Source organism: Pituophis catenifer, unplaced genomic scaffold (genome assembly GCF_029215685.1).
Source record: "Pituophis catenifer annectens isolate HBS135680 unplaced genomic scaffold, rPitCat1.0.hap2 SCAF_8, whole genome shotgun sequence".
NCBI classification, from domain to species: Eukaryota; Metazoa; Chordata; class Lepidosauria; order Squamata; family Colubridae; genus Pituophis; species Pituophis catenifer.
The window spans coordinates 35,083,866-35,104,555 of record NW_027256888.1 but is presented as its reverse complement, the minus strand read 5'-3'; the positions used below and the strand labels follow the sequence as shown (position 1 = coordinate 35,104,555).

At 38.7% G+C, this 20,690-nt stretch overlaps 1 long non-coding RNA gene across 1 annotated transcript; it reads right to left on the bottom strand.

Moving 5' to 3' along the window:
• Positions 1–239: 239 nt before the first annotated feature.
• LOC139320638 (uncharacterized) lies at positions 240–20,582 on the bottom strand. The gene is made up of 3 exons (XR_011600714.1): positions 20,498–20,582; positions 12,782–12,872; positions 240–434 (listed from the first exon to the last, which is right to left on the bottom strand). It is a non-coding gene; the product is annotated as an uncharacterized lncRNA (long non-coding RNA).
• Positions 20,583–20,690: the final 108 nt, after the last annotated feature.

Here is a 20,690-nt window from a genome sequence, read left to right as displayed (position 1 = left end):
TCAGAGTCTTACTGGAGTTGGCAAAAAGTCCATAAGCAAGGTTGTAGAGAAATCCCAACGCAATTATTAGTGAACTAAAGTTGTTTCCTGCAGCTTGTTGCAAGCTGTGTTCTTTCTTAAATAGGCTAAGGGAGTGGCCAATTAGCCCCAAGCCTTACTCTCGAGGAGACCTCCTCCTGAGGAACCACTCCTGCCTTCTGGCAGCTCTGCGTGCCCGTGGATTGAGAAGAGGCTCCTCCTCTTCCCTTTAAGGAGCCTCTGGAGGTTCTGAAGGCCCTGACTGAATCCCTGCCTCTGGCACCACATCTTCTTCAGCTTCCTCGCTGTCCGACTCGAGTGCCGGCTGCACAGGCTGCTGGCACAGCAGTACACCAGCCTCCTCATCGGGATCAGCAACAATCCGCGCAGGCCTCTGGTGGGCTACAACAGAGATTCTGCCAAATACCAGAGGACAAATTGTCATCATCATTACCACCATGAATGGCACATTAATACTTTCAGAGCTGTGGAGTCGGGAGATAAATGTTCCGACTCCGACTCCGACTCCGACTCCTCAGTTTTTTGTACTTCCGACTCCGACTCCGACTCCCCGACTCCGACTCCTCTGTATTAATATGCGAATGTATTTTATACATTCCTTGAAGGAAAGAAAGGCAACATACATGTCATTACCACAGGACTACTGGCTGGGAAGCCAACAGTCTACTGTATTGAACAGTTTAAGCAAAAGACAAACACAATGAAAACAACAAAGTTTTATTAATTTTTTTTTATTAATTTAATTAATCAAGTTGCTGGATAGTAGCAGCAGGCATAAACATCAGGAACAGGAACTTTACCAGTTCAAAAATACAAACCACATTATTTGGTTGTTTTAGAACAAAAACAAAGCTTATCTATATGAACCAAAAACAAAATCTGTAAAACCTAGAAATGGTTTATATTAATCTTGAAATGTAGTTATAGGCTTAGCAAATGCAAATCAATTCAATGTAGAGTTCTAAGGAAGAGAATTGCCTCTGCCAGATCCTCTTTCATAGAGGCTCTTAAGTCAGACTTTATTATTTTTAGGGCTGAAAATAATCTTTCGACACTGACTTGGGTGGGTGGCATTGCAGTAACTATTCTGGCCACATCACTAACGATCTCTGGATAAACAAGGATGGCTTCTTCAACAGTAAGTTTTGATGAGCGATCATACTTTTCAACTTCTTTTAGTGCTTTATAAAACTCCTGTTGGAATTTTTTTATTTGGACATTTACTGGTTCTGTAACGCTTATGCGACGTCGCTTTCCTTTAGCAACTTCCATTTTGTCTAAGAAGGAATCAAAGTCTAATTCTTCGTTTGAAGAAGATGATTCTGAGTTACCACTATTGCTTAAAAGAACTCCATCCTCCTGTGGAGGTATTTCAGGTCGTAATCCCTTCATGCGAACTGCTACATCATAGAGGGCCTTTTTCCCAGTAGCAATCTGTTTACTGTTCAATAAAAGTCGGCTCATTGGGTCGACATAAATAGCCGCTAACAAGATTTCATTTTCCAGCAAAAGACTCTCTCTTTTCATCATTGAAGATGCAATGCCCTCAGCTATTAACCCTCCATTTTTGTTCAGGCGATATAACAGGCTCTTCCATTCCAAGAGGAATTTACCCGGGGTTAGATCATCACATTGCAACCTCTTGGTGACAGTGAAGGGGTGAGAAAGAAGGTTCTCCAGCTCTTTTGTTTGTGTCCACTGGCTTGCAGTTAATGCAAGATTTTCATTGTCCATTTCTTCTATGAAGTCTTTAAGTTCAAGCAAACGCTTCACCATTAAATAAGTGCTTCCCCAGCGAGTTGTTTGATCCAAAATGGCTCCTTTTCCTGCACGTCTTTTCAAAATTGCATCTGTTTTTGGGGCCCTGGCTGCAACAGTTACTTGCCGTAATTTGCCAATTAATGTAGCTGCATGGCGATCTTTTAATCCATCTCTTATGGCAAGTTGCAGTGTATGAACAGCACATCGCATATGATGAATAGTAGCAAGCTTCAATGCTTCTTCAACAAAGTTGTCTAAAAAAATGTCAGCATTCTCTTCAGTTTCTAAACTTTCTCTAATACTTGCAGAGCTGTCTTCCTCTAAGTCTAATATCTGTTTGATACCTTCTTCATCTGCCTTCATCTTCTCAATTGTGCTCAACATGTTAGAAGCGTTATCTGTCACAACACATAAAATCTGTTCCTTTTTAATTTCAAAATCTTCTAGAACACCCTCCACTAACTTCTGAAGGTAATCACTGGTGTGATGTGCCTGAGTGTCCTTTACTCCGAGGGTCCGTGTTATTGTTTTGTTATTTTCATCCACAAATCTAACATTAATAGCGAAATAATTGACTCTGTGACGTGTGCATGCATCCATTTTAAGGAAGACAAAACGTCCTTTCATAACTTTCTGTAGTTCTTCCTTTTTACATTTGGCCTCCTCAATTATAAGTTTCCTTATACTTTCTCTTTCCAGAGAAACACCAAGTTTTTTTGCCATTTCTCCATTTAGGCCTAAAAAGGCTGTCTGTGAAAAGAAGGATAGTGGTACACTATTCTTTACTACCATTTCAATAATGTGGTGTTTGAATTTTTCTGGTGTCATCCTTATGGTAACTTTGTCAGATATAAAGAATTTTCTTATTTGTGATTGTTCTCCAGTAGATTTCTGAACGTTTTTTGTCACAGAAGTAGATGCAATGTTTTCATTGCTATCTTTCTCATTCACGGCTTCTAACACTTTGGGATGAAAACGCTGTAAGTGTCTTTTCAAATTTGATGCTCTTGTAGGTGCATTTTTATCAGGCCCACTGAAACTGCTAATTTTTGCATCACATTGTTTTTCACCATCATCATCTTTTCTAATACATTGGCACACGTAATGTTTTCCATCACTTGATAATGCAAAGTGCTCATAAACAGTAGACTTTGTTGTGTTTGTTGTTAGCAGTCTTTTTGCCATTGTTTAGGATGCCTCTTTCCCTAAAATATAAAATATGTTATACTAACTGGCATATAATTAGATTTTTAATATCAACATACACAGTCTTGTAAGTTGTACGTACATGGCTTTATACAAACAAATAAGCTATATATCCCAGCACTAAACCTAGACATGATTTGTCCTATACAATATAAACACTTACAGTTGAATCCAAGAAGCTGTTCCACCAAGTTCTTCTAAGCCAGTGGTTCTCAACCTTCCTAATGCCGCGACCCTTTAATACAGTTCCTCATGTTGTGGTGACCCCCAACCAGGGGTGGGTTCTAAATTTTTTTACTACCGGTTCTGTGGGCGTGGCTTATTTTGTGGGCATGGCTTGGAGGTTATGTGACTGGGTGGGTGTGGCTAGCTGGTCATGTGACCGGGTGGCCATGGCTATGTGTATAGAGGGCTGAAAAAAGTCATTTCTGACAGGTCCTCGCACTTTTGACTGGTCCTCACACTTATGACCATCCTCACATTTATGCCCGTGCAGCATTTTTAACAACCATGTCACTCATTTCACAACTGCTTCTCTTCACCATGGTGACAAGATAGGGCAAAAACGTAAAATGTGAGGACAGTCGTAAGTTCGAGGACTGGTCAAAAGGGAGAGGACCAGTCAGAAATAACTTTTTCAGCCCTCTGAGTAGTCCATATACATAAAAGGATACAGCAATAGAGAGGGATGAAGGAAGGGAAGGGAAATTAGAGTAGGAGTGAGGGTAAGAGAGGGAGGAAGAGAGGAGGAGAAGGAGAAAGGAAGAGGAAGTAGGGAGGAGAAGAAGAGGGTGAGGAAGAGAAAGTAAGAAGGAAAGAAAAGAGAGAGGTGGTAGGTTTGAGGAGAAAGATTGCTGTACAATAAAAAAGATGAAAGGGAAGAAAGCCAACCCCAAACAAATATAAAGATATTAAGATAAAGAATGAATTGTTAAACTTTAAAGAATAAAAGAGAACAAATATGAATAAATAACAATAATTAGAAACACACATACAAACATACAATGTATTTTCTTTGAACAGAGTATTTGGCCGGTTCATAAATTTAAACAGTGTTTAGTCATGTTTAAAGTTTAAGCTAACAATCAGAGTTACAAGTTTTTATAGCCTTAGCTGAATGACAGCAGTTTTTCCAATGGTTTACAGCTTCAGTCTTGAACTATTGACCCTCCATTCCCTTCACTTATGCAAGTGTCTCTAGTCCTGCAAAAAACATATTTACTTAATCCCTTATCAGTGAGAGGCTAGGTTACCCATGGGCGCTGCGTTCCCTGTAACAGCAGAACACAACACTATGGAAAGTATAAGTATTGCCACTCCTAATTGTGCGTTGCGTGCCTTATAGTGAAGCACATGAAAAGCATGCTTCTTCACGGTCACTTAACGTGTTCATTTTGCGGTTACGTGAGGCACTGCATGCATTGGTCTTTATTCTTACAGTAGAGAAGTCATTAATTATAACTTTTTGTGAATTGGGACATTTAAACTTGCTTTTTTTAAAATTCCAATCTAAATTTAGTAGGAGTCGGATTCGGAGTCGGTGCATTGTTTGCCGACTCCGACTCCGACTCCAGGTACCCAAAATTTCCTCCGACTCCGACTCCTCGACTCCGACTCCGACTCCGACTCCACAGCACTGAATACTTTTGACTGTACTCTGGAGAATAGAGTTCTCCACAAAGCTGTTAAATTTTTATGCTATTTTCTCATACATTTTTATTTATTTTTGTGTCTCCCTTATTGTATTCAATCTGATTGTTTTGATATGCACGCTGGATCTGTGACCAGGGGTGAAATTCATCAGGTTCTAACAGGTTCTAGAAAACCACCACCAGAAATTTTGAATAGTTCGGAGAACTGGCAAATGCCACCTCTGGCTGGCCCCAGAGTGGGGTGGGAATGGAGATTTTGCAATATCCTTCCCCTGCCACACCCACCAAGCCACACCACGCCCACCAAACCACAGCCCCAGAACCGGTAGTAAAAAAATTTGAATTCCACCACTGTCTGTGACCTGTAATAAAGAAATTGACTTACTTAGCTGGTTAGTTCCTTCATGGGTCATCTGCACATTTGCTTAGCTTTCCATCTACCAAATGATCCAAGTCATTAATAAAAAATATTAATAGTACAAATCCACGAGCATAGTAATCATACAGGAATAGAGGCTCCAGCTACTCAGCCGTAGTCGTTGAACAAAAGACATTTTCCACATACTGATAAAGAGCTCCTGAAAGGGAAAAAGTCAAGGAGCATAGCATCCCAATGGGTGGTTTTCTCTCAGCCATTCCGTCCCTCCCTGACTGAATGAGGAAATAGAACAGTGGAGTGTCAATTGCAAAGCTGGCGGTGTGAAACCTCCTTCTTGCAACAGTATGGAAAAGGACCAAGAAAAATACTAGGACTGTCTTTTGTTACTCGATGTCATTGGACTGCTGAAAAAGACTAATCCTGAGTTTCCTTAGCCCAAAGTTAAGTTACCCATTTTTGGAGACGAAGAGTTTCCAGAGTGGGGAGGCAAAATGCTAGGTACCATTTTAGTCATACATAAAATAGGGCAGTTGAGTATTGAATGACAATTCAAATGGACCAATTAGATTCAAACAAATAGAGCCCCCCCGAAACCGGATGGGTCAGTGCGCCTGTGTGGAAACTACAAAAGTACCCTGAATAAGGCGTTACAACAGAGCGCATACCCAGTGCCCATCGTGCAAGATCTTTTACAGTCCCTGGGGCAAGGAAAGATATTTGCAAAGCTCGATCTGGCCCAGGCATATCAACAGCTACCTGTAGATGATGCCACAGCCGAAGCACAGGCAATCGTCACACACAGGGGGGCATTCAAATGCAAACGGTTGCAGTTTGGAGTAAGCGTAGCCCCAGGCCTGTTCCAAAGCCTCATGGAGTGACTCCTGCAGGGAATCGAGGGAGTCGTTCCCTATTTTGACGATGTGCTGATATCAGCAAACAACCAGAAACAACTGCAACAGCACTTAAGGGCAGTGCTAACCACATTCCAGGAGGTGGGTTTAAAGGTGAAAAGGGACAAGTGCCAACTAACAGAGTGGAGTTCTTGGGCTACCTAATCGATGGCTTGGGAATAAGACCCATCCTGGGAAAGTTAAAGGCAATCAGAGGGGCACCAACCCCCAGGAATAAAACAGAGTTACAGACATTTCTGGGACTATTGAACTTTTACAATGTTTTCCTGCCACAGAAGGCCACGATTTCTGAGCCACTACACTGGTTATTGGACAGGAGAACAGACTGGACGTGGGGGAGGAAGGAGTCGAACGCATTTGAACAAGTAAAAAAACTGCTAACTTCGGACAGCATACTTGTGCAGTATAGTGGAACGCTGCCATTAAGACTGACTTGCGACACATCCCCATTTGGCATCGGAGCCGTGTTAAGCTATTGTATGCCAAACGGCAGAGAAGCCCCCATCGCTTTTTACTTGTGAATGCTATCCAAGCCCGAGCGAAACTACAGTCAACTCGACAAGGAAGCTTTGGCCACTGTGGCGGGCATCAAAAGATTCCATGAATACTTATACGGAAGACAGTTTGAGTTAATCACGGACCACAAGCCACTCCTGGGGATCATCGCAGGAGACAGACCCCCCCCCATCCTATCACCAAGAATGCTGAGATGGACGGAATTCCTTGTAGCCTACGACTACCAACTCAAGTACAGACCAGGAAAGACCATCAACCACGCTGACGCCCTCAGCAGATGCCCATTACCGGAACCAGTGGAAGACCCAGCACCAGCCACAACCACACTACTAATAGAAACTATAGAGAACACGGAGATCTCGGTTGCTGATATTGTGAGAGCAACAACCAGAGACAGAACTTTGGCGTGGGTTTTGAATTGGATCTGGAAAGGATGGCCTGAGACAGACATAGATGCCAATTTCAACCTTTCAGGACGACAAGAACAGAACTATCAGGGTTGAGAGGGTGTTTGTTGTGGGGAGATAGGGTAATAATTCCCAAAGTGTTAAGAAATGACATATTAGAGTTGTTACACGAGGGGCACCCGGGGATAATGAAAATGAAGGCGCTCACCAGAAGCTATGTTTTGTGGCCAGGAATGGACAAAGAAATAGAAACATGGGTCGCAACTTGCACACCCTGCCAAGAATCTCACCCAGCACCACACCCAGCACCCACACATGACTGGGAAAACCCAGGGACTCCTTAGATTTTTCGGGACCCTGTCAAAGGAACACATTTCTCATTATCGTCGATGCCTATTCCAAGTGGTTGGAAGTAAATGTAATGTCATCAACGACATCAGAAGCAGTCATCCGAGTTCTCCGGAGACTGTTCGCAACACATGGGCTGCCTGATTTGATAGTTTCCGATAACGAGCCCCAATTCATGGCTAACCAATTTGAAATGCTTTTAGCTAGTCAGGGGATCCGGCATGGACTATCCGCACCGGGAAAACCACTAATGGATTGGCAGAATGGATGGTAGGGAACAACCAAGGAGACCATAGCAAGATTGGGCTCGGAAGACATACAAGCGAAGATAGATAAACTGCTTAGTATACAGCACATAACATCGAGCGCCAACACACACAGAAGCCCTGCAGGACTGCTAATGGGGAAGAAGCTAAGGTCTAATTTAGACAGACTACACCCCATTACAGCACAGAAAAAACAGTAGATTCAACCAGTAAGGTTAGACAGTTCCAAATAGGGGACAAAGTGTACACAAAGAATTTCAGCGGAAACCCCTTATGGGTCCCAGCAGAAACAACTCAAATCACAGGCCCTCTATCCTACCAGATAGAAACAGAGGACGGCCGGAGCTGGAAAAGACACATAGACCAACTCAGAGGCTGAATAGTCAGAAAGGAACATGACTCACAAGATGAAACACAAGGGCGAGAAAAGAAACTTCACATAGAAACCACAGAAACAGGCCATGCCCTATACAGAACACAAACAAACGAACAACAGAGACAGCACTCAAACCTGACCAGAGACAGCGAACACTTATCTGGGGTCCAGGAGAGAGTTCTCGAGGGCAGCAACAGTCCACCATTCCAGCTGGGGGAGGAAGGGATAGATGTCCAGCAAATAGGCCTGTGCCAGCAGCAGAGTTCAAGAAAGTTCAGAAAGCGCCTCCAGGAGACACACAGAACTCAACCGCTCACTCTGAGACCGCTGTAACAACTGAACTGAACAACTGAAAATTATCCTATCCTATCCTGAACTGCACAGGTCAAATTCCGCCCCGAGAAGACCAGCCTACTTGCGTGACTACGTGGCTTAAGAGACTCCAGGATTGGTCAGTGCTGATCTAAAGGGGAGGGGTGTTGAGTATTGAATGACAATTCAAACGGACCAATTAGATTCAAACAAATAGAGCGGAATTTGTTTGGAAACAAACAAATTGTTTGGTTTCCAAACAAATTTGGAAACCTGTCAGTGGCTAAAGCCATGGACAGCTCCCTTTAAAAGAGGCTGCCGGGGCTCACAGTTCATTGCTGTACCAGAGCTAATAAACTGCTGTAACTGAAGTCCTAGTTCTGTGTTCCTTCTGCGCCCACTATCTAACAGATACTATTGTGCATTTACACAAAAGAACAAGTAGTCTCTTTGTCCTACAAAGAGGACATCAATCCTGCATTCTATAGTTCACATGAAATGGAAATATGTTTGTGAAGTCCTAATAAACCTTTTTAAGTTACTCTTCAGGATATTGGACATTACTGGCAAAAATGTTAGGGGAATTAAAATCCAGAGTACTCAGCAACTGCACAACTTTTATAAAAGGTTAAGTACAAATAGCTTTAAAACATTATATTTCTAAAAGAACTAATCAATAAGCACTGGAAACTTGATCATGTACCACAAGCCTAGTCTAACAGTAATTAACGGGCCAGACACATCAAGGCCACTGAGGAATTAAAGCTTCATTTGACAATTGCAATAGGGGCTCAATTCACCAATGTAATATAGGCCTAATGGAAACAATTTGACAAAGCATTAATTCCAAACTAACACTGGGACAAGCCGAATGGAAAACCAATGTTGTAAAGTTCCCAAAATAGCTTCTAAACATAAACACTGTTTATTTTGTCTTAGAATCAGAAATGCATAATTTAAAACAACCCTTTAACAAGCAAAATCACATATTTCAGAAAACATAAAAATAGTTACAGAAGCATAGGCGATCATTTATTTTCGTACAAATCTAAATTTAAAACAAAACAACCTGCAAACAATTTTTACATCTGTTGCTCCTGCAGCATTTTACATTTAATATTTTACATTTAACATCAAAATGGGATCTTGGAAAATAACTCTGCACTTTAATGCTACAGTGTAATAATCTGGGTTGCTACAGAAGAGCTCAGGATGTTTAATCCTTGCAGTCAAAACAGTTCAATAGAATTCAATGAAGTTGATTTCCAGATGAGTGCATTATAATTATGGGATGGAAGCACACTCAACTAAATTACATTTTAGCCTGCTGTATTTCTTTTTCAGGCTGTTCCTTTCACTCTGCTCACAGTTTATCATTTTTCTTCCTAACAGATACTATACATTGTGGTTACCGACCATGTGCAGCCTTCAACAGGTTATTTCTTTAGCTCGAGGCTGTTCCTTAAATATTACATACTTCTCTCTTGCTTTCCAGAAGTCTTTGTCTAAATTGTAGTTCTTTTGGCTTCAAAAGGGTTAGGGTTGCTCAGGGTTGAAATGTGTAGTTCCTGGTGCCCTCTAAGTTTGCTTATTTGTTTGCAGACATTTCATTACCCTACTAGATAACATCATCAGTGTAAGTGTGTATGGAGTTTACACTTTGTTTTTATAGAATAGCTTACCCTACCCTACCAGTGTTGGTGGGGGTATGGTTTTCTCCTTGGTAGTTTCTTGATTAAAGTATTGATGCCCTGTTCATTGAATAGAGAATTGATTCATTTAAAGGGGTACACTCGCACACACTGATAATGTTACCTAGTCAGGTAGTGAAATGTTTGCAAACAAACAATAAACCTCAAAGAGCACTAAGGATTTCATAGTTCCTTTGGTTCTTCTCAGCTACATTTGTAATTAAATGATACTGTAGTATAAAAAGTAAAAGGTGAAGCATAATTGGGTAATGCAGGGATGATCAAAGCCCTCAAAGGAGTCATACCTAGGCCTCATCAGTCTGGAGCATTATGGTGGCTCAAATAATGGACTTGGTAGAAGATACCTAGAAGTACCAACAACATAAGCTTTATATGGTATGAGGATTATCCTCATGATAAAGAAAATTCTGGAATTATAGCAGAATATTTTTATTTCAAATGCTATTTGAACCAACCAAACTACTGAGAAATTTCTATAGTAATATATTATTTGCTAACAAATGCAGCAGAAATTTATTGAAAAAACTGCATAGATGTGTAATAAGCTTAATTATATCATACAGCATTCTACTGCCCTACATACTGTATGTGTATGCCATTCAACATAGCATTATGGTTATATGGATTTGAGCGCAAATCAGTTTGATATCCAAATAGTGTGTGCATATATAGACTTTATTATTTTCATTAAGGTAAACTAAAATGATTTTTAGTTCGGCAAGTTTTACCACATTATATTATCCTATTTAAATAATCTAAGATTCAGTTCCAATACAGAGAAATTACTCTACAAAGAGGGTGAATTTCCCTCCTTCCCCATAAGTAAAATTTCTGGAGCAGAGTTGATTACTAAGTTTTTTATGAACAATGAATGGAAATATTCAGCCAAGCAGAGATGCACTTTCTGTTCATATTAAAATGCCACTCAATGAGAAATCCCAGTGGGGTGATTTGAGTGGAATAATATGCACCCCTCTATTTTAGTTGTCATGGGTAGATATGAATTCAAACTCTCCAGCTGAGATTCAGTCAAGCAGAACCAGGCACCAGATGGTTATCTGTGTAATATCCTGACATATGTGTTCCTGGTTACACAGCTGTTCTTGAAATTTGAAAGGAATATTTAAAAAGCACAAATATAGAATATTAAAAAGCTAACTAAAGAGACAGACTAGTGGCTGTCTTCAAGTCCTCAATAATAATATACCTACTGGTCCTGTCTACAAGGCTTTTTCCCATCGTAGAAGTGTACTAAATCTTAGTAATATACTACAGCTTCCATTTGCAATGGTCCCTCTGGGTAATCATTATGCTATGGTTTTCCCCACAGATGAATGAGAAGAGTGCTGCTTCTATTTTAAAGCCTGAGTATTTTGAAAATGAATCCTAATAGATTTCAAAGCCGAACTGCAAGAAGTGAGGGGATTTTTCAAAAGCAGCTACCTTCAATGAAGGCTACCTTCAATGATTCTGACAAGCCTGTGGGCTTTTTCTGAATCCCTCATGCTGAATACCGAAAAATGTATAGCACTATATTTAACCATTTTTAATCAATAGATTTTCTTGACCTTAGTTGCATATGAATGTTGTTTTAGATACTGAAATCCATTTCTAAATAGAAACAAATTATTTGTAGTTTCCTTCAGACACATCCAAGCCACTTTCTGTTCAGCAGATGGCAAAGTTATGTTCTATACAGAACTATAACTGGCATGATAGTAAGTACATACTGTATATATTCTCTGTCTCCCTATGTACACACACAAACACTTTTATAGAGAATGGGTCTTTATAGAAGATACTTCAGAAACATAGAGTACAGCAAACTGATGTGATTAAGCCTAAGGCTGCAATTTTAAGCATGATTATTTAAGAATATTTCTCACTGAACTCAGTGATACTTAAAAGAAAATATGCCTAGAACTAAATTGTATCATTATGGCAAATAATTTTTCCGGTCTTAAAGCATTTTCCTTACAATCTATAAGCAAAAAAAAACAGGTGCCAGACCAACTTATCATTATCAATTTAAAATACTCCTATATGTCAACCAAATTTAGCCTTTTGATTTTGAGAGAGGGCAGACATAATCAAGTCCTATGAAACTAAATATCAAATATCCAACCAGGTATAGGAAGATCCCCTCTAAGGAGAGTTTTGAAAAAGCAGGGGCATCTCTATTTGGCCTTTTAGCCTTTTCTCTCATGAGAGGGAGGAACTAAGAATCTTTTTCCTTTCCAACTTATAGGCAGAGAAGCAGTGCCCTGGTCCCCTGGAATCAGAACATGGAGATCTGTTAAAAATATAGCAACCTAGGGAATAGTAGAGTAAATGTGCAATACGCTTGGGAGAAGGGGGATTTTTATTTTATGGAAATGATTTCAACTGTATGCTTTTGTTATGCATTGTAATTATTTATTTGCTCTGCCACTGTTTCCCTACAAGTCATATCCCTGATTTTCTCCAATAATAGATCTTGGATGAAGTCTCTGAGAATTTCATTAAATATTTAACAGGCTCCAATTTTATAAAGGGGAGCTGTCCTTTTTGCCTACTATTATACTATAAAAGAGCAAGCTTCTGTTTTCAGAAGAAATTAATGAGATGAAAGTTTGTTTTACCAGTTCAAATAAAAATTGGCTGGATCAGTCCAAATGTTTATTGTGACACATTGCAAGTTTTATTATTACCAATAGTTCAGCCTCAGAAGAAAACGGACTGTGACCATTATCACCTCTCTCTCTATAGCAATTTGCTGTACAATGAGATTTATCTGTAGAAGTGCCTGGGCAATGGAAAATAGAAGATACCATTCTTATAACTTAAAATAAGACTAAGTAAATATTTACACAAGCATCTAACCACAATACAAACAAGTCCTGATAGCCACTTTTACCTTTTGTTTCTTCAGGACATGTCTCATCTTATCGTTGTCCCATACTCCATCCAAATCATCCTCTGATGGCCTGCTCTTAAAACATTTCTCCCTTTTGGCATGAACAAACAGAATAACAGAATTGGAAGGGACGTCATGGAGGTCTTCTAGTCCAAACCCCTGCTCAGGCAGGAAACCTTAAACCATTTCAGACAAATGGGTGTCCAATCTCTTCTTAAAAACTTCCAGTGTTGGAACACCCACAACTTCTGGAGGCAAGTCGTTCCACTGATACATTGTTTTGTCAGGAAATTTCTCCTTCTAGGTTGCTTCTCATTTCTATCCATTGCTTCTTTTCCTGCCTTCAGGTGCTTTGGAGAATAGGTTGACTTCCTCTTCTTTGTGGCAACCCGAGATATTGGAACACTTGCTATCATGTCTTTTCAATAACTAGACACACTCAATTCCTGCTATGTTTTAGCCTCTAGTCCCTTAATCATCTTTGCTGCTTTTCTCTGTACTCTTTCTAGAGTCTCGACATCTTTTTTACATCGTGGCGACCAAAACTAGATGCAGTATTCCAAGTATGGTTTTACCAAGGCATTATAGAGTGGTATTAACACTTCACATAATCTTGACTCTATTCCTCTGTTAATGCAGCCTAGAATTGCGTAGGCTTTTTTGGCAGCTGCAGCACACTGATTGTCCATTAGGACTCCCAAGATCCCTCTTACTTTATACTTTTGAGCCAAGTACCACCTATCCTATATCTGCCATAGCAATTTTACTCTGGATTCAATCAGATATATTTCATCAGCCATTTGGGAGGAAGGAGCAAAAGAACTCCCTAAAAGGTGGACTCAGCCCAGCATCAATTAATTATTTTAGGTTGGCATAGGTAGATATACTTTCCTCTTTTCTAGTCTCTTCCAGGGTCATTTTGCTATAGGCAGTGGAAATTCAGCAACGGCCCGAGTTGGTAAGGAGCCACATTTATCCATTCTCTGCCATTTTATGGCACCACTTCCCAGGCTTTTGATGCTAAATGAATTATAAAGAAACCGGAGACCAAAGCACCCTTGTGCACAGCAATGGCAAGTTTTGTTCTTTTGATAAGTTTATGCAGTATGGGCAATTCCCTTTCCCTCCTATTTATTTAAAATCTAAAAACACTCACCACATGCACTAGGAATTTCCTATTACTCATATTTCAGTAAAGCAGAGATACTCAGTCATAGGCTGGATGCAGCTGCAAATTCCTTTTATTTGATTTAGAGTGCCCTGATTTGGCAGAAAAACAGAAATTAATGGGTTGACTAGTAGAAGTTTAAATGCATTTCCTTAAATATATAAAAAAAATGATTAATTAAAAACACAGGTCCACCAAAAGCAAGAGTAAAAGAAATACCCGAAGTATTCTCTGGTAAGTTTACAATGTAAATATCACAATTTCTTGGAGACTATTAAAAAGTGTGGAGGTTTTTGTGACCATAAAAACATTTATTTTCCCCAACAAATGTACCCAGTCTAGAGAAAGGCTATGACAAGAGACTTAAGTATGGTTTGGAGAATATATAGAATACATAATTTTATATTGGGACAATGGTTTGCTGTGTCACAGTTACTTTCATGGATAGGGCTTTATAGAAGTCTCGTGATTACATTGCAGGTTACTCTGAGTCTTAGAAGAGACTGTTATAAAGCTTAAATACCTCCTTTAAGAAACTTTGTATTTCAATCAGATTTCAGACAATACTTAAAACTACTTTCTTCCTTCAAATAGTAAAGAAAAATAGCTTAACAAACCAGAAGATCTTAATGGCAAATGTCCAAGGGTCAGAAGGAAAACTCAGCTTATTCTAACTGGTATAAAATAAAGTTTAAACTTTCACTAAATATTCAAAATGTTTTGCAAATATGAATGTTACTGTTAAAGTAGTATTTAGCTGCCAGCTGCCTGCAATTACTGCGAGTTCAATTCTCACCAGGCTCAAGGTTGACTCAGCCTTCCATCCTTTTGAGGTAGGTAAAATGAGGATCCAGTTTGTGGGGGCAATAAGATGACTTTGTATAAAATAGAACACCGCTTAGGGGGGACCAAAAAAGCCCTACTAAGCTTTTTGAGTATGAAGACTATTGCTTAAAAGCATTGTAAGCCGCCCTGAGTCTCCAGAGAAGGGTGGCATATAAATCAATCAAACTAATAAATAAATAATAAATGTATAAGTTGGATGATTTAACTGGAAAAGTCTTCTCCAACTTGAAAAATAATTTTGAAGTCAGAGGTTATGAAACAAGTTGCAGCAGTTGTCCAAAGTCCTTATTATTGTAATGCATAGCATTGTGAAAACTTTATAAAGTTGTAAACAAATGTAATTTTAAAAAATCAATTGTAGCAATATAAAGGGCTGTTAGAAGGTGGGTATGAAAACTTCGGAGTGGGCTATTCTTACAATTATTAAAGAGAAATATATTAAACACCCTTGAAGCAAAAAAGCAAGACACATTAAAGTACTATGATAAAAACATATTTTTCTGAATATGTAAATAATTACACAGAACAATTCTCTATATGAAAAACACCAGAATATAATAACAGATACAAAGTATTATTCTTTATTGCAGTTCAAGGCTTTTGGCTACAATCTTATATTCACTTCCTTGAAATAAAACTATGTTCAACTTACGACTTACTGAACATTACAAATTTTATAGTAATAAATATTCCAGTTATAAAATAAATCATGTGGCAGCACTTTCAGAATAAATAGCTCATTGAATTTAAATCATGTAATCTTTTCTAATTCCAGCAAGGTAGAAATTAATGTCCGTTATACTTCTCAAGGAAAAAGTATTAATATACACTTTTTGTAATGTAATAATACATTATTGCGGAAAAGCTCTTATCCTAATGAAGATCAGTCTTGTTTTCACAAATTACCATACCTGCACATATTCGTATATAGAATGAGAGCTAAAGTCTCCTGGTAATGAGCAGACAGGAGACACTGGCTTAAATATTAAATTTCCTTCACCTCCATTTTCTGTGACACTGGTTAACTCGCAGATTTTTTAATAAGAAAATTATCCCCACTTTTAGTTTAAAACAGTGAAATTCCCACTGAAGACCCGAATACAATTTTATATCTTTGGAATAAATTATACCTAACAGCTATCACAAAAGAATAATAATATCAAAATACAGCTAGCATGACAATAATTCTAAAATATGAATTGAACTAAGTTGCAGATTTGAATAACTGCTTATTGCTTAGAAAGTCAAACTTTACATTTAATTTTTAAAAACTATTGTTTAGATCTCCTATTATCCATTAATGTTCCAAATGTTGAAAATCCTGTAATAAAATACATAAAACCATATAAAATAAACAGCATATAATAAATTGAAACCGTTTCTTAAAGTAAGAATTAGAAAAAAGTATTTTTAATTAGTAAACATTTGGTATATAAGTCTAAGTGCTATTGCTATTTCTATCTACATTACTCACTCTAGTGGGCTCTATCAGAGATTAGCCAAAAAAATCCCCCCTCATTCTGCAATTGTTGCACAAATGCTAACAAAACAACTGTAAATTGTTTTTAGCAAACATAGCAAAATATGAATTCAACAGCATCAAATTTCTTAAAACTTGAATAAGATTATTTAGCTTGTGCTCATGAAATAATATATGAAAAACCCAGTGTTTTCATTTGGCTTAGGTTCCCTGCTTTTAGAAAAGGCATCTAGAGCTATATTTGCAGATTATTTTTCAGGCTCTTCAGACTAGAACGAACCACAGGCTTCCTTCCTAAATAAAATGGTTGTAAATAAACATTGTACAATCTATTCAGTGGACTTCACTGAGAAAATAGGAATGAATCAAAGGCCAGATATTATATATAGGTAGCCCTCAAGTTATGCCCACTATTAGCCTAAAATTTATGTTTTTAAATTAGACATTTGTTAAGTGAATTTTGCCCCATTTTACCACCTTTCTTGCCACAGTTAAGTGAATCACTGCAGTTAAGTTACTAACATGGTTGTCAAGTGAATTTTGCTTCTCCAAAGGTCGCAGAAGGTGATACATGACCCTGGGACACTGCAACCATCATAAATATGAGTCAGTTGCCAAGCATCTGAATTTTGATCATGTGATGATGGCAATGCTGCAATGGTCGAAAGTGTGAAAAATGGTCATAAGTCACTTTTTTCAGTGCTGCTGTAATTTCGAACAATCACTAAATGAACTCTTGTAAGTTGAGGACTACTTGTGTGCTATCCACCAAACACCACAGAAGCCATTACATTTATGCTTATGAACTTTCAGAAAATCTTGGAAGGGTGGGATGCCTTGGTAAGTAGCATATTCTTTATCATGTTCAAACAGGAAATATAAACAAGGTTTTGTGCTAGCTAATAATAATAATAATAATAATAATAATAATAATAATAATAATAATAATAATAATAATAATAATAAGGCTGTATTTTTAGGTGCCAGTTAATCAGCTACAAAATTTATTTTACGGTTGGTTCGAATTGGTTTCTGTAAAAGATATCTGGCTATTTCATCACATAGACTTTTGGTGTCTTCTCAATAAAGGTTTCTGTTGAAAAAGGTAGATAATTTTAGTTGGTAAATGGTATCCTCAGCTAAAGTAATGTTTGACATTACTTAACAAACAATAGATCTTTTTTGTTTAACAGAAATCACAACATACTATAAATTTTTTAAAAGAACAAGATTAGAATACTATGGATTAGGTGCAACTCAGTACGGCCAGTATATTTACCCAAAGGGATAGCAAACTACTCAGGACTCGCATTAAGGTTACCGGGCCTGGTGGCCAACAGACTGATAGCATTGTGATTAACACCAGCTGTCTGCAATTACTGTAAGTTCGAATCTCAAGGTTGACTCAGCCTTCCATCCTTTCTAAGGTAGGTAAATTGAGGACCCAGTTTGTGGGGGCAATAAGCTGACTTTGTATAAATATACAAAAGTATGAAGGCTATTGCTTAACGCCTTGTAAGCCGCCCTGAGTCTCTGGAGAAGGGCGGCATATAAATCAAATTTTTTTTAAAAAAAGGTAATTCTGCCCATAAACTGACTATAAAATGTAACTAATATGCAGATAATTCTCATCTAGCAACCACAGTTGGAACCCACAACTTGTTCCTCAAGACACACTATTAAGTGGAAAAGTCAGGTGTCAACAACTGTGTTTTGGATTTTACTCAATCAGGTGCTGGGATAATTAGCAAAAAGAGAAATAATGCTTATATTTATATTCATTAAGAGAAAGGGATTACAAGAGAGAGGGAGAGAGACAGAGACACTGACAATCATAAATGTAGACATTGGTCATAGAATTATTTTTTCATTACTATCATAACTTCAAATGGTTGATGCCTAAACAAGATCACCAATAATCATTAATAATCAATATAATTAATATATATAATATATATATAATATATATAATTATATGTAATTATATGTAATTTATTACAATTACAGACATGTACAAACCATCCACAACTGATTGCAAGCGGCTCAGAAATAAACTAAAACAGTTTTCCCTATGCTTTGCTCTTGACATGGTTTGAAATTCTTTCGACCATTCTGCTTTAGCTGTTGTAATTGGAAGCTGGCTCTTGCAGTATTATCTTTTGAATTTTCCTCTCTAGGCCAGTACAATTATAGTCCTACTGCTATTGCTTAGGCCTTCAGATGACCAACTAAATAAATGGCCATCTTGTTACTCTGTGTGCCAAATACATTCATATGCAGAACCCAATTTTCTCAGTAAGTATGCAGCTTTAGAGCCTAATAGAACACGATTTGGTTCAGAGATCAACTAAACTGTAATTTATTTTGGTTGATATTGGCTTAGCATGCTGTGTGAATTCAGTCAGAATTGATGTTTTAGTTATTCAAAGGTGGTTTATATTAGGCATAGTTAAGCAATTATGGCTTAATTAGTAGTGCATCAACTCAATTACAATCCAATCTTTCCTCCAATCTGCAATGGTTGTCAGTCTGCTTTCAGGTCCAATTCAAGATGTCGATTTTAATGTTTAAAGCCCTTCAAGGCATGGGACTGGGCTATCCGAGAAACTGCTTATTTCAGCCCACCTTATTAGATTGAGCAGAGAAGGCATATTGTGGGTACTAGAAGCTGAGGATCTACACTTGGTGATCTCAGCAGACCTTCTCTACTATGACACTCACCATTAGATTAGCTCCAATCCTTTTGATAATCCTGAAAGTAGTCAAGATCTGGACATGTCATCAGGCCTGAGGCTCCCAGGGAACCAGAAATATCCTTGGATATCTCCATTACTGAGAATGGTTATATCTTCTTTGTCTAGTTTATTGTATATATCAGGGGTCTTCAACCTGTGGGCTGCGGCCCATACCAGGCCGCAGCCTATTTGCAAGCAGGCTGCATGAGGGCCTGGCTGGAGTGCGCACATGCACACAGCCCCACTTGTGCGAACATTGCAGGAGCTCACGGCCCCACTCGCACGAGCGTTGCAGGCACTTGGGAGTCCCTTGCGCGAACATCATGGCGGCTCATGGCCATACTCACACAAGCAATGGGGCAGAGGGTGCACCTACCCCTCCCACAAAACCATTCCCTCTTTCACCCTTCCAGTCCAGCAACCCGGAAAAGTTGGGAAACTCTGGTATATATGATATTGTATGTTTTGTATTATTCCTTCTAGATGATTTCTATTCTTATCCAATTGCTGTCTGCTGCCCAGAGTTCCTTTTGGTGAGATGAGCAGCTATATAAATTTGAATAATAATAGAAGTATTTGGGAATTGGGTATGTCTAGTCTAGTCTAGTGAAAAGGATTAGGCGGTGACATGATAGCAATGTTCTAATATTTGAGAGGCCACGACAAAGTCGTCTATCTATTTTTGCATACACTCACCAACATGCCTACCGTCCCTGTCCTAATGTCCCTTTTTATTTGTATCCATTTCATGTATTCATAATCATGTTTATACTTTTATGTTATCTTATACATGCTTGACAAATAAATAAATAAATAAAAATATTTTCCAAAGCATCAGAAGGCAAGAAACAATGGATGGAAATTAATAAAGGAGAGAAGCAACCTAGACTTAAGGAGAAATTTCCTTACTGTAAGAACAATTAACCAGTGGAACAGCTTGCCTTCAGAAGTTGTGGGTGCTCCATCACTGGAGGCTTTTAAGATGAGACTTGTCTGGAATGTATAGGGTCTCCTGTTTGAGCAGGGGGTTGGGCTAGAAGACCTCCAAGGTCCCTTCTAACTCTGTTTATTATTTCCTTAGAAGAAATTAAAATTGTAATGCAAATTTCATTTTGCATCAATTACATTTCTCATCAAAGATAATGAGAATTGTAATTAATCCTGATAGAATGCTGATACTTGCACTTGACTTTCAAGTATAGATTGAAAGTACTCTTAACCTTTCCTACTCTGTAAGATATCATTCATACCAGAAACTGCTACGGTACTGGTTCAATCGCTATTTGGAGTCCAGAGAACTGGGTTAAGCAAACCACGATTGAGTTAAACACGAGCGGGCTTGCAAACACAGCCACAAATAGCTCTACAAATAATGTAGAGCCTCATTCTCTCAATTTCCTACCCTCAGCATCCCTACAGTCAGCTTCTTCCTTTCTGAAAGTTTGCGCGCTCGCTCCCACGACCCACTTCCGAACTAGGCTTCTCACCACCTCAACCCCCGAGAAACACCAGAGGGAAACCAGGAGCGCTTCCGTCGTCCGACCGAGGTTTGGAAGCGGCTGCCGATGTGAACATCCGAATGCGCAGCTCTAGCGAACTCTTCCTGGTCTATTCCCGGCGCATGCGTCCTTCTTGCCCTTGGTCACGAGAAGCGGGAGAAACAGAAAGGCGATCGGAATT